The sequence below is a fragment of the Dendrobium catenatum genome, unplaced genomic scaffold (genome assembly GCF_001605985.2).
Source record: "Dendrobium catenatum unplaced genomic scaffold, ASM160598v2 original_scaffold_21676, whole genome shotgun sequence".
Classification (NCBI taxonomy): domain Eukaryota; kingdom Viridiplantae; phylum Streptophyta; class Magnoliopsida; order Asparagales; family Orchidaceae; genus Dendrobium; species Dendrobium catenatum.
The window spans coordinates 306,550-321,695 of NW_021340136.1; the positions used below are offsets into that span (position 1 = coordinate 306,550).

General features: G+C 33.9%; 1 long non-coding RNA gene across 1 annotated transcript; it reads left to right on the plus strand.

Moving 5' to 3' along the window:
* The first annotated feature begins 6,301 nt into the window (after positions 1-6,301).
* Positions 6,302-13,138, plus strand: LOC114578427. Its single transcript, XR_003699454.1, has 3 exons — positions 6,302-6,541; positions 10,926-10,930; positions 13,129-13,138. It is a non-coding gene; the product is annotated as an uncharacterized LOC114578427 (long non-coding RNA).
* The last annotated feature ends 2,008 nt before the right edge of the window (positions 13,139-15,146 follow it).

The window sequence follows — 15,146 nt, forward strand, 5'->3', positions numbered from 1 at the left end:
TCTATTTTATTTTTTTTTTTTTTTTTTTTTTTTTTTTTTTTTTTTTTGAAAATTTTTTCTTCTTCCTTCTTTGTTTTGAAAAAAGAAATATATTTAAGATTATTTTAAAAAAAGCAATTATTATTATTATTATTTTAAAAATTAATTTTAAAGAAAAATTTCTCTACTCTTTCTATAAAGATATTTTTCTCTTTTTTTTAAAGAGGTTTTTTTTTTAAGAAAAACTTATTATTATTTTTTAAGAGATTCTCTCTCTCTCTAACTCTCTCTTTGAAAAGTTTTTTTTCCCTCTTTTTTTAAAAGCCATGTAACTACTTCCATCAATGAAAGTTCGTGAAGGACCTGAAGGTTGTTAAACCTTTAAGAACAAGCTCGAGACTAACTAAAGCAAAAAAGAAAAATCTTTTTATCTTTTTAAATATATATTTTTAAAAAAAAATTATCCCACAACGCAGAAGCAAATTAAATTCATAATTATCAGAAGTTTTAATCACACTAAAACCATAAATAAGTGTGGAAATTAAAGTGTAAAAAAGTATTAAAAAAACGAACACATCAGATTTTATAATGGTTCGATCAAATCTGACCTATGTCCACTCTCCGGAGGCCTCCTCCCAGTATTGCACTAAATCTTTTAGTGTCTCTCATTTGGCCCCCATAGCTAGGCGGGGAAGCCCTTACAAAAATTTCTTCCACTTACTCGGTGAGACAGAGTACCTCGAATTTTTTTCACCCTCCTGGTGAAGGTAGATGGCCTGGATTCTTTTACTCCCTCTTAGAGTAGACAGAGAACTTGAATCCTTTTACTCCCTCTTAGAGTAGGTAGAGAACATGAATCTAATGCTAAAGAATATCTCCCTAGAGCCACAAAGGAATCAAGAAAGCAGCTTGAAGAAGATAATGGAAACCTTACTTATAGTAAACTTTGTGAATCTTTCACAACTCCCCCTCAAAAGAATCTTTCCATTTATTCTCTCTCAAAGGTCTCCTCTTCCTCTAAGCTCCCTCTCAAAATAAATCAACAGTAAAAGATTTCCAATAAGAAAATAATAGAGCTTAAATAAAGAGCCTCCAAAGAAGTTCTAAATTTCAATATAGCGATTATGATCTACTAGTCCAATCGTGAGATCATCCTATACGATTAGTTCAAAACAACCCTTACACATAGTATGAACATCATTGTCCTGCACGATCAGTTCAAGTATTTGTATTGATCGTCCAGTCCAATTCTGCGATCGTACGGTACAATTTGTTTAAGTTACTATATTGATTGTCTTGTACAGAATGCGGTGATGGGTGACGTTTTAAATATCGTTTCATATATCTTTCGGTTTGTCCTGTATGATCGACTTGTATGATTAAAAAAATCATGGTTTTCATCTTGGACGATGTGGGATGATCAAGTATCATCCCATGTATCACTCAGATCGTCTAGTATGATAGTCATCGTTCATCCTGTATAATTTGATCGAATAATTCAATCATAATTAGTCCCCTAATCACATGATCAATTAGACATAATTGTCATAAATCATCAATTACGATGTATATTTATTGTACGATTAGAACATAATTTTAATATTAATATTTTGCCTAAATTATGATTAGCGATTATTTTTTATAATCATAACTGATCGATAATCATGTATGATATGGATTGTACAATATGATTAGTTTAATCACTCTTAATTAACAGATGTGCCCCAATGAGGATTTTTATTTATTTTAACTAGTCGTTTAGTACGATATACATTGTACTGTACGATTAGTTCAAAAACTAAAAATTTATCTAACTCACCAACTCACTCTCTTGAGTGTGTGTGTGCAAGGTTACTCGGCTCAGTGTCCACCAAATACATGATTTGACTCAAGAAAGATAAAAGTATATTGAAATTTAAATTACAGACAGACTCAACCCTAGTCTAACCAATCTTGAGCTGATTAACGTTGCCAGTAAACTTATGAACCTGAAATGTTAGTGCATAGGACAACAAAATAAATATGCAATATGAACAGTGATAAAACAATAATATTTATTATCATCAAAATCATAATAATTGAGCATTATATGAAGAAGACAGTATGTTTGAAAATGATGTCAAATTGTACTATTGTATATAACTTTGAGATATTTATAAGAGCTAGATGTTTGCTTTTAATTTATTTGAAGTAATAAATGCTCCATCTTTATTTAATGATAGTTCTGATTTGTAAACTTGCCCCTCAAAAGAAATTAAATTTTTATGCATTTTTGAGATATGCTTTGAGATAATATCCCGCAGTTAAAGCAACATTGATACGACATCACAAAATTAGCTTGATCGGGCACGAATCTCGAGGCAAAAGCTAGTTGGAAACTTCAAAAATTAAATCCAGAAGCACCAGAACTCCGATTTCAGCAAGTCTACAATCAAACAGAGCGTCTCGGAAATACAAACCCAACGACACCAAATTCGACCCAATCCGAGTCCAAATGGGTCCGAATCAAGGACCCGAAGCGCTGTTGGAAGGTTTAAACCGCAATTTGAGTTACTAAACGGTCTTCGATTTTAACGAGCTTATACTTGAATCGAGAGGCTCGACGAGACGAATCCAACGAGCCCAAGATCATCGAATTCCGACATCATTAAGGCCTTCAAATGTCCAATAAACGGTGCATGATCAAAGGATTCGATATCGGCCGTCCATTCAAACCACCCCCAATTCGCCCATGATCTCACGCCTATTTGCGGGTTATGCCACTCCAGAAAAAACTATAAATAGAACCCTCATTCTACACAAAGGGGACTCAAGGGGAAGAGAGAGAAGAAGAAGAGAAGAAGGATGAGAAGGAAGAAGTTCCTCCTCGACCACCGTCGGAGCTCTTCCTGCCGCCTGAAGACGTCGGAACTCTACCGGATTTCCGTGAAACGCCGGGAATTTGCAGAAATTTGTAACTTTGTGAGAAGTTGATTGTAAATTGATCGTCTTGATTTGTAAGACAGACCAACCTTTGTACTTTAAATAAATACTGGTGGAACTTTGCAACTGGGCGAGGCCCCGTGGTTTTTTCCCTCTTTCGGATTTTCCACGTAAAAACCTTGGTGTTCATTTCTCTTTTCTGCTTGTGTGATGAATACTCGTATAATGCTAGGACGCAAATTTACAAACTCTACCGCCGCGTATATTCTAGCACGCAACAAACATGAATAGAGGAATTTATTCCTTTTGCAACATTTAACATTCTAATTTTTTTGATAAATTGAAAAAAATACATATCTTCTTAGGCTTTTAGACTTTTGAGATTTTTAAATAATCATATTATCTTATGAGGCGTATGCCTTCCTAAATTTTAGATGTACACATATCTTTTAAGGCTTTTTCTTTCTGAATTTTAAGTAAAATGTTCCTTCTAAGGTATTTTCCTTTAAAGATTTTTGGATAATCCTGAATCTTTTGAAGCTTTTAAACTTTTAAGATTTTTAGTATACTTGTGCCTTCTGAGGTGTATGCCTTTTAATATATTGTGTACATATATCCTTTGTGACTTTTACCTTTTGAGATTTTACGTACACATGTTCCTTCTAAGATTTTTTCCTTTTGAAATTTATACGATAATCCTAATTAAACATTTTAAGGCTTTTAACTTATAAGGTTTTTAATGTACTTGTACATTCTGCGGTGTATATCCTATATGATTATGACTTCTGAGATTTTATGTGTATATATTCTTTTTAATGCTTTTGCCTTCTAAGATTTTACGTACATATATTCATTCTAAGACATTTGCCTCTAAAGGTTTTTTAGATAAACTTGAAACTTTTGAGGCTTTTATCTTTTGAGATTTTTGAATGAGTGGAGACCCTGTCAACCACTTGCTCTTATAGAGTATTTCTAGTGAGGACATTATCCACTACTAGCTTCTCATTAAGATCACGTCATTAGTGTGTCTTTCTGGGGTTATGAGTATAGACCTTATTTGCCACTTGCCTCATGAGATATTTTTAATGAGGAATTTGTCTGCTACTAGCTTTCCTTCAAGGCTATCTCATGGGCATGCCTTTCTAGGATTATTCTTTAGACCATTGCTCGATTGCATTAACTCATATAAAATAAGTTGGGAGAAATCCACCAAAGAGTGTTTGACCTATCTGAGATTGTTAGTCAAATCATTGCTCGATGATTTTAATTTGTGTATAAGAGGTCAAAAGAAATTCACCAAGAATATTTGACCTATTTGAGATCATTTGTCAGACCATTATTTGATGGCATTAACTTATGTGAAAGGGGTCGAAAGAAATTCACAAAGAATGTTTGACTTATCCAATGTTATTTGTCATCATATTAATGTCTTCACCCTTATAAATTGTTTTGCAATGAAGACATTTATATTGCTTTCAACCATTAGCAGCTTTACTCTCAACAAAATGATTCTAAGCAATATATGCCTTCTCCCGCATGCTTTGAGTTGAATGTGCATATTGACTTTTTTGTTGATCCAGTCTATGATGTTAAACACAGCAACCCACATTTTAATTTGAATATAATCATGTGAAAGGATGAGGATAAAAAAGCCAATACTTTTCAAAAGAACAAGTTCAAATTAATTTCAATATGATGTCAAACATTACTCACTTTTATAAAAAATTTCAATAGTAAAAAGGTTTAATGGAATCTACAATCAAAAGCTAATTGAAAAAAAAAAGAGAGTTAATGACAATTAGCCAATTACTATCAATAGCACAAATATTAAGAATCTTCATTGATTGCCAAAACAATGTTAGTAATCATAGTCAAACTAAGTTATATTTTAATGAGGTGATTCAATTGAATGATTTGGTTAAAATAACAAAATATTAAAAAAATATAAGAAGATGACTTATCCCTCAATTAAGTATTCATGCTCTCGTTGTAATCAAAAGAATCACATATTCAACTTGTACACATAATAATGAAGGGAGATTTACATACATACCACTTTATACTTCTCTATTTACATATTTAACACTTAAAACTTTAATATTACATACATAACACCCATAGTTCATTTTCATATCAAATATGAGTGGTAGAAATGAAATATATGAGTGGTAGGAAAGAAGTATAAGTGGTATATTTGATATTAAAGTAATATAGAGTGATATGCATGTAATATTAAAATTTTGAATGTTAGATATGCAAATAGGATGTTATAAAGTGGTATGTATGTAAATTTCCATAAATCAAAACATTTATTTGTAGGCTCCTCATCTCCAAATTTAAACTAATTTGAAAACTTGATTTACGAATGAATGGAAACCACAAGCAATAAATATTTAAATCCCAAATTCTCCTAAACTAGCAGACATAGCGAGCAGGAGACAAGAGATGGAGATGGATGCTAACATGATTATATTACACGCAAGCAAAATGAATTACAGAAATGGGACCTTCGTTAGGTTATATTCCTAACTGAACTCCTTAGGCATTGGATCTTAAATCAATGGCTCAAGACCCGTCATTTTTTGAGCCGCATGGTTCTTAATAATTGGCACCTGTTCAACCGATCGGGCGCTGATTTGAAGTTGGTTTTAAGGATTAAGCTAATCGGCCGGGCAATCGGTTGAACTGGCAGGTCCGATCAGAGTTTTAAAACCACGATAAAAGTAATTTAGTTTAAAATGAATATTTTTGGAGTTGCTTGGATGAGTATAAAACGAATGCATGATTTTACTTTTTTTTGTTGAAGTAAAGTAAATGCAATGTAAATTGTAACAATGATGTGTCCATAGTGGTCGGGTGGCCGGCGGTGGGAGGCCTGTGGAGGCGGCATTGGTGGTGGCGGGTGGCCGCTGAGAGCAAGGTGGAGGTGGAGATGGTGGGCGTTGGCGATGGTCAAGTTAGCTTTGGAGTGGTGTAAGTGGTGGCCGCTGAGAGCAAGGTGGAGGTGGAGACGTGGGCTTTTGTCCATCACCGGAAAATTGCCCCTAAATGTATTTGGAAAATTGCCCCTCACCATTTTTTGCCATCTCTATAGGCCACAAGCCACCATCATTGTTGGACTTTAAGCTCCATTTATTTTAATAACATATATTTATGCTATGCTCATCATTTTTGGACTTTACGCTCCATTTATTTTACTTCAAACTGAATAAAAAATAATATATATTTATGCTATGCTCATCAAAATAATTTATTTTTTTTTAAGTATATTATATAATTTTTATTGTCTTCTATTAAATATGCATTTTTTTTAATCTAATCAAATGTTTTCATTAAAAAAAAAAAATCTTATTTAAAAAATGGACATTTATTACTAGAATTTGCCCTGGAACGCCTTGACCTTATTTTGAGACCGCGATGGACGTCCACTGGATCTTAGGCAGCTTCGTCTTGGCCAGACAGACGGAGTCACTCTGGGGGCTCTCTCTCCCTCTTCCGCCCGGTTTGTCGAGGCTATCGGAGAAAAGAAGGTAGAAGAAGAATGTGGGGCTCCGCTCGAGTGACGTTTCGGCGTCTTGCTACTGCGGTGGCCGGTGCACCCGTGGAGCGGTGGGCTTTTGTCCATCACCGGACGAATCAGGTTCAATCCCGCTTTTCCGTTATCGCCGAATTGCTTTGTTTGGTTTAGTTTCAGTTTTAATTGACCGTGCTTTCTTTCACATCTTCGGATGCTTCATGGTATATTAGTGTTTTGACTCTTTCTTTTTCAGCAACCAAGTATGTTATTTAGGACTTTTATCATAGAAATTTTTTTGTTGAAGCTCCTAACGCCTTTTGGATATTACAGACTGGTCTCTTAAGTAGCATTCTGGTCATCAATGTGGCATTTTAGCATGATTTAATTTTTGTGAGGTGGCGAAACTCTTCTTGTGATATTGTACCAGTGTTAGCCAAGTTTCTGAATCGAAAGGTTTTACCCAAGGTAAAAAAAAAAAAAAATCAACTTGTGGGACTTCCAAGCGTGACTTCCGAAGTTGGAAAATGATTCCTTGAGTGCAATGAGTACTCTCTGAAGGTTTGTTAGGACTGTCGAGGAAGGTTGGAGAAATTATTCTTTCCTAGGACTTCCAAATGCTGAAAGTTAACTCATTGGATCCAAAGGGGCTGAACTTGAAAATTAAAGAATTTATTTCTACAGATCCCATGGTTGCAAAATATTTAAAAGACTTGAAATGGAGACTTATTTATAGATTTCAAGTAGAAACTATTTAGGAAATTCTCAGATGCGGAGCAAATGCTGGCAATTTTGCACAACTCTTCCTCAAAATCTATCTAAAACAAAATAAAATAAAAACACTCTTAGAAACTCCCTGGTCCACATACATGAGCCATTTGAAATTATCACTAGTTACTAGCCTAGTAAACCCATAGATCTTGTTGTACTTCCTTTTGATTCTAGACCCAGTGAATTCTCACAATTATTTGCACATCATATGCATTATTTTCATGAAAATATTCACAAGAAATTAATAGTTATTTATGACAATTATAAGTGTTTTGTTGTTGTACATAGGAAACTATTAGACCGGTCCACTGGACCGGTCCAGCCGGTCCAGGCGGGACCGGTTCACGGGCGGAAATCGCGAACAGGCGGATCTGGCGGAGAACGAGCGGCCCGTCCGCCCCCGTAGAGCCGTTTATCCTAGGGTTTGATCATCTTGAATTTGAATGTAATTTGAGATCTCTTAGATTTAGGTTTTCTTTGGGCTCTTGGCGTTGCCAGAGATTTGGGAGAGAACGATCCTCCTCTCGAATTGAGGATCAATTGTATCTTGCTATTTTATTCATCGACTAGTGGAATACAAGCTTTTCTTTGAGTTTTCTCTCAGATTTCCTTGTTGTTTTGCTGTTTTTCTGCTATAAACAGCAGATTTCTGCTGTAAACAGCAGATTTCTGCTGTGGACAGCAGTTTCCATCGGATCAACTTCAGTTTTGGTGAGAAACACTTGTGAATCCAAGTGTTTCCTATCAGAAACACATGGAATTCAAACTAGTGGATAAGATAATGTTGCTTTTGAATATCGAGATGTTTCACATTGGATTATCTGAAAAAATACTTGCAAGAAATTTAGAGTCGTATGAAGCTTTGCAACGGATCAGGACTAATGCTGACATTTGAAAATAATTAACATCAATTTGTTCTTCAATATGACTGATTTGACTGAACTTCATGTGCTTGTTATCAATAATTTGGATTCCTCTGTTTTTTTACTCCCTACTTTTGAATGCACATTCAGAACCTTACAAGACATGTCTATGCAACTTGTCCCTAAAGTAATTATCGATGAGGAGTTTGTGTCTACTATTGATGGTAGATATCAAAGATATCTTATACGTTGGTATGCCAAGCCTACATGTGATGATTCATGAATTACTTTGCATTTATGCCTTGACTTAGGTTGACGAATATCAAATGCTCAATAGGTTGGAGCCAAAATTTTCAAACCCAATAGATTTGATTGAAATTTGAAAGTCTATTCGCCTTGAAAGCATAAAAAGTGATTATTCATATGAATTATATCAATCCTATGGTATTCCTTTAAGCAAATATAGTAGTTTAGAATCAGCTGTAAAATGTGAAATGCTAATTACTAGTTATTATGCTGATTTCCTCTATAGTTCCACTATTTTGCTGTTGCCCGCGTGTTTATAGTTATTGTTTCTTCATTGTTTTACTTTTTAGTGGCTTGCGGATGGTTATTCGTATTGGTTGCCTTTCCCTTGTAACTGATGTGGGGCCTGATTGTTTCATTTGTGGTGATTTCTATCCTTATTATTGTCCATTTAATTGCTAAGCCATTGGTTTCAAATGTTGATTGAAATTTTTTCTACATACGTGCTGAGTTTTCTTTTTGAAGCAATAACTTAATTAGTTGCTTACTTTTTTATATGTATCATTATTTTCTTGTAATTTGCGATTGTTAAATTATCTCGTGGAATGAATAAAAGATAATTGCTGTTTTGATAGTAAAATTGACAAGTATTTGCTAAAGTTATAAATTAGTAACTTGCAGATTGTGATTTTTCAGTTTCCGTCTTGCATCCTACAGGCTGATTAGAAATCCTAGACCCCTACTAGTCCTGCATCACTTAATATTCAAAATTCCATTGAGAAATTGTTTTGTCAAACCATTACAGTATCACTCATAGTTCTCCAAATCAATAAGTAGCTAACATGAAACTAAAGTTTATATACTTTATATTTATACATTTGTATTTGCATATTGGTAAAGTTTATTTTACTCGGTGTAATTTTGTATTAAAAGTCTTTAAATATTGGCCAAAAATCATTGACCTTGTATGTTTAAAATTCTATGATGCTTAAAAGGTCTTTTGCTTTAACGGTTAAAATATTTCTTTGTGCCGTCAGTGCCATCAATTAAAAAAAATTATTTAAAATATTTCTTTGTGCCGTCAGTGCCATCAATTAAAAAAAATTATCGATTCATTTGATTTTCATCTATTTGGCTTGTTGTTTGTGCTTGGGTCATGTTTAGCTTGATAATACATGACCTAAACATCAGGGGTGTCAATATTTGACCCAACCCGAAAACCCGATCCAAACCCGACCCGAAAATTTTGGGTTTGGGACAACCCGAACCCGAACCGGGTCGGGTTCAAGTTAGGGATTTCGACCCGTTTGTAAAGCCAGGTCGGGTTAGGGTTGACCCAGAAACCCGAAATCAACCAGGTTTGACCCATTTTTAATTAATTTAGGAGGTTTTTAAAAAAATTATTATGAAATAAGTAAATGATTTTCTAAAAAATAATAAACATTATTGTCTAAATTAAATTAAGATTAATTTATTTTAATTTGATTATTGTAAATCTTACCTTAATTTGATTTAGGTTTAAATAAATTGAATTAAATAATTTTTTTTTAGTAAAATATACCCGAAGCGGGTCGGGTTCAGGTTCAGAAAACCGACCCATTTGCGACCTCGTGACCCGATTTTGACAGCCCTACTAAACATGAACATGATTTTTTATCTCCTCAATGAACTCAAATTTAATTATGTTTGGCTTGATAGTTAACAAACTAAGCCTAACAAGATTGCAAGTTATTTATGTTTGACCATGGTTACACCCATAATGACAATTGATTTTTGGTTGCATATGCGGTCATGTCATTCTTGTTAGCAAGGATTTATCTTGATGAAATTCATATTGGAATAATCCTTTATTATTTCCAAGGTTTTAAAAATCGGACCAGTCCGACTGGTCCAACCGGTTCAAACGTGAACCAGCCACAAGGTCGGTCCGGTCCACTCTAAAAACCTCTTATGTATCAAATTGAATTGAACCGGTTTAACAGACAAACTGGTGAATTGTCCCCGACTCTTTTGAACCAGCTGGTTCAATTACCACATTTTTAAAATAATTAAATAAATAAATTTATTATATCAAAGATTATATATTAAATAATTTTTTTAAGTGAACAAATTAATTTATATTTGAAACATTTAATTTTAAATTTGCATGATATTTTTATTATATTTACTTGCCCCAAACCATCATGAAGCATCACATGGTTCGACCACTCCATGTGAGCTCTTAACACAAGAAAATTAAAAAAACTATATAAAAAAATAGCAATAAAGAGTTTTCAAGTGATGTAGGACTAAAAAGATGAGTTGAGGTTTATGAGCTCATAACATTTATAATGTCCATAAAATCCATTTTTAAACAAATTTTTTAATTAATACTTATAATGTGAATAATATTTATTTATTAGTTAATGATTATTTATACACTATAAAAAATAATTTTATCTATTTATTAGTGAGAAATTATTTTTACATAAATAATTTTTAGATATAAATTTATAAAATAAATTTTGCCTCAAGATTTAAGTAGTTTTCACTAGCAAAGCCAAAATGCTCAAAATGCCACAAAACAACATATATTTTAACGTAAGAAAGGGGCCAAACTGCCAAAGTCAGCCGCCCACCAAACCAATCAGAAAAGGTAGGCAAAAGGCCAACAGGCAACCGGCTAGAGCAGCTCAAAGAAAAGCACCGCGGAACAGAACAGCCAACGATCGGAACGGGCGCTAGGAGGGGAAGCTCGGACATGCAGAGGAAATACATGGAAATGAATATGGACAGCATTAATGAGGCTGAAAAAGGCATCAGAACTCTGTATCCATCATTACAAGGCAGTAAAACCCGAAACCAACCAAGCACAAACCAAGGAACCAAGTCGCCCAAAAGCAGCACCAAAAACAGCGGAACCCAAGGCAATGCATGTCAAAGCACAACCTAACACATGATCATAGTGCCTTCCTCATAGGTAGAAACACAAAAAACAAAAAACAATAAAATTCAAGATACAATATAAAAATGAACTTGCCATGCATCAAATCTCAACTCACAAAAATAAAATGTTTTGTCGAGTGTATCATTATGAATTCATTATCAAATAATCTCTCGTCGGAATTGATGTTCTATGTACCATATAATCAATTATTTTGCCACCAAAATTGTACAAGTTGAAAGGTTTACAATCGAAGCCCTCTGACAGTTTGATTTTACTACAAAATGATATTATAATTATATAATGCTAAGAACCCGTAAGTTCCCAATAGCTAAAATTCTTAAGTAAAGAAATTATGAAGTATAAATTGATAGGAGCAAACTCTATTATCTAAGATTGACTTACATTTGTCCCCATGGACAAACATTCATCCAGATTTACAAAGTTTGCTTGAACAAAAAAAATAACTCATGTTGTTTAGTAAGCATATTAGTTCATGCTGAGCCAACTAACATTCTCTCTGATTAAATAAACTATGAACCAGGAACCAGCCCAGATAACAGAACTATAGGATTTATCAGGTTAATATCATTATTCCCTCACGGTTCATTTAACTTCATAGTTGTAATCCTGATCAATTTACTGATACTATACACAATGCGTTTAGTGTCTATCTAATAACTAGCTTTAATCGAAAGTTCTCTCTCGTCATAAGGATAGGTAATTAACTATAGGGACTTACGCCTATAAGAAACCTAAGAAACCAAATAATAAAGTCATCGTGAAATGAGGATAAAATCTAATTATAGTGATTATCTTCAAACTAATCTAACTTTTGCAAATTTAATCCGAACCCCTAAACTCTATAGAGTCGGGCATAAATTTTTAAAGCCCACATCAATTGAAATGGTAGAAATATGGAGTATACACATCATTTTCGGCAGATGTATTAATTTACTTCCCAGAAAATAATGTTGCGGATTTTTCATGATTTATGATTTTGATGCTAGCAAACACTTATATTTCTCTACGACGGCCTTATTTACTAACATTTCAGGTCCACACGATCAGACTGCAATTTTGAACCAGCTCAAAGGAGTGTAGTAGACTAGGTCTGAGTCAGTTTTGTACACTTTTTACTTTCTGAGTCTATTGGTATTTGGTGTGGCTCCTGATGCTTGTAACTTGGAAGTATTTCTGACTATTTCCTAAAGTTTACTGTTTTTGTAACATCGATCGGGACGTATATTATAATGGGCTGGACGATCTGTTCAAAGCAGAAACCCTAATTAGGGAACCTCATTAAAACAGTCGTCATTATGGCTCAAAACACATCGTTCCTGGACGATTTTGTATCGGCCAGGACGAGGCCCAAACAGAAGAATTATGCCCCCGATCTATTTAGGAATTACTTAGGTATTTTGACCATCGTCCAGTGGATCGTCCAGGACTAAAATATCGTCATTGTACGATCCGGAGCAATTTTTCCAAAATTTCTCTGATTAATTAGGAAAGCAATTATGACTTGATTGCACGAACAAAATCGTCCCTGACCGATACGCTGGAAGATTGGACATCAAACAGCTGTTTTTCAGGGCGATGTTCAGGACGATATTCCACGATTTGTATCTGATCGTCCAAGATGATATAGTACTCGTCCTAGGACGATAAGAACAAATTCTTCTTATCGTCTCAAATCGTCCGGCTGATTGGGCTTAAATTGCATGATCGTACAGCGATATATTAATCGTAGCCTAGACGAATAGTCGCACACTGCATTAATGAGCTTGTTTGAGATTTCTATTTAATTTTTAGCAAAGCACTTTGTAAGTGTCTTGGCAGCCATTGTAGCTTCGTTCTTTTGGGGAAATTTGAAAGAAAGCTTGAAGAGGGAGTGAGGAAATGGAGAGTTTGAAGAGGGAGAAGATCTGTGAGGGGGACTCAAGGGAGTGTGGGGGGGTCCCACGCGTTGCTCAGGCAAGCTCGCACCTGAATACGTCGGATTCAAGGCTTGTGTCGAGGGAAGTTCACACAAAAGAAGATCTATTTTGGTGTCAAGGAGCCCGGCGACTCCGCCCGCAGCCGGGGTAGGTGAAGTGATTTTGTAAGGGCTTCTCCCTAGCTGTGGGGCTAAAGGAAGAGACACTTAATTTAGTGCAATACTTGGAGGGTCCTCCAAGGAGTGGACGTAGGCAAGGTTTGACGAACCACTATAACTCGGTGTGTCTTTCTTATTATTGCTTCCGCATTAATTTCCGCATTTTGATTTCTTTGTGGTGTTTTGGTTTGTAGTTTTGTTTAAAAGATTTTAAAAATCTTTAACAACCAAATCACCTCTCTCTTAATTAGCCTTGGGCTAGTTCATAAGGCTAACACCCTAACGAACTTTCAAATAAAGCAAAAGGCGTGAGCCCTAATTATATAAGTCATTGATTAAGTTTGATGTAGAATTAAAAACTCCTTTTCATCGTACACTCTCATTAGTAGCATGCCCCTGACTTATAGATGAATCTTTGTATTGAAGCCAAAGTCACCTACACTTATATATATAATCTCCCATAACTTCATAAAAATTGTGTTCAATAAGCATAACTTCTACAGTCTTACAGCAACATTAATAAAACTCAATTCTTTAATATCTAAAAGTTTATTTCAATTTGCTAAGCCAAGAGATAAAAAGATCTATGCAAAGAGAAACCATAAAAAGAAAAAGAGAAATACAAAAAATGGAAAGGCAGGCTAGTGAAGTGAACGCATAAGATGTAGGCATTATTGATCCAGATGAATGTGGCAGAGATGTCAAGATGGAAACTGGTATTTGGCGTGGGGAAAAGTTATAAAAGTCATTGAAGCTTATTCTAAAAGCCTGACATGAAAAGTGACTTGAATGGAAACTTTAAGTTAAGGGTATTTCGAACCTTCTAACATTTCATAAGATGTATAAGAATTGTCAGGAGACCTAGACTTGTGCATATTCAAAGCATAATATAATGTGGGAAATTAACCTACGTTGGGCGAAACAATAATAGGAGAGACTACCTTCTCTTCACTAGACCAATTATATCATGAAAAAAAAGGTTAAAACTAAGTACAAGAATAAATATTCATAAATCAGGAATCAGTATCTAAATGAAACTTCATCACTAGCAAACATGCAAGAAATTACTACTTGGCACGATCTGATGTCGAGATCATTTGCCTTCACAGCAACTGGTGGAATGAAGCCTTCAGTTGCTTGGCTCCATATGTCAAAACCTTTGATTATGAAGAGGCAGACTTGTCTTCAAACTTTTCTGCAAATTAAAGCACATGTAGTTCAGCATAGACTCAAAATTTACCTTAATGAACATTGAAGAACAACCAAAGCAACAACAAATGACAGACAGCTGTTTAACATCTACAAGATAAAATTTTCAAGCTAGCTTTGCTTAAATGATATGGAAATATAATCAAGGTTGTTAAAATCAGGCGAACAACGAACCGGAAGAATAAGAAATTCACGGTTCAACGAGTCGGACCGGGGGTCAAAACGAATGACATAATAAAAACAATATTATTAAAAATTCATAAATCATAAAATGATGTTCATCCAAATATAAGACAAAAATTAAAACAATAAAAACAATAAAACATAAATTTACATAATTAATTTAAAGAATTATTTAAAAATTCACATAAGAGCAAAAATCTCAAATCTCATAATCTAAGAGAATATACACTCAATAATAATGATGAATTTATATTTAAATATTTTTTAATTTAAAATTTGATTTTATATCTAAATTACATATAACTATATAATTTATATAAATATTACTATTTTATATTACACATTTAATATAAATTAATTCAAATTATAAGTTTATGAATTTAATATAAATTATATGTTATATGTCAAATATATTATCATCTATATGTTAATATTACT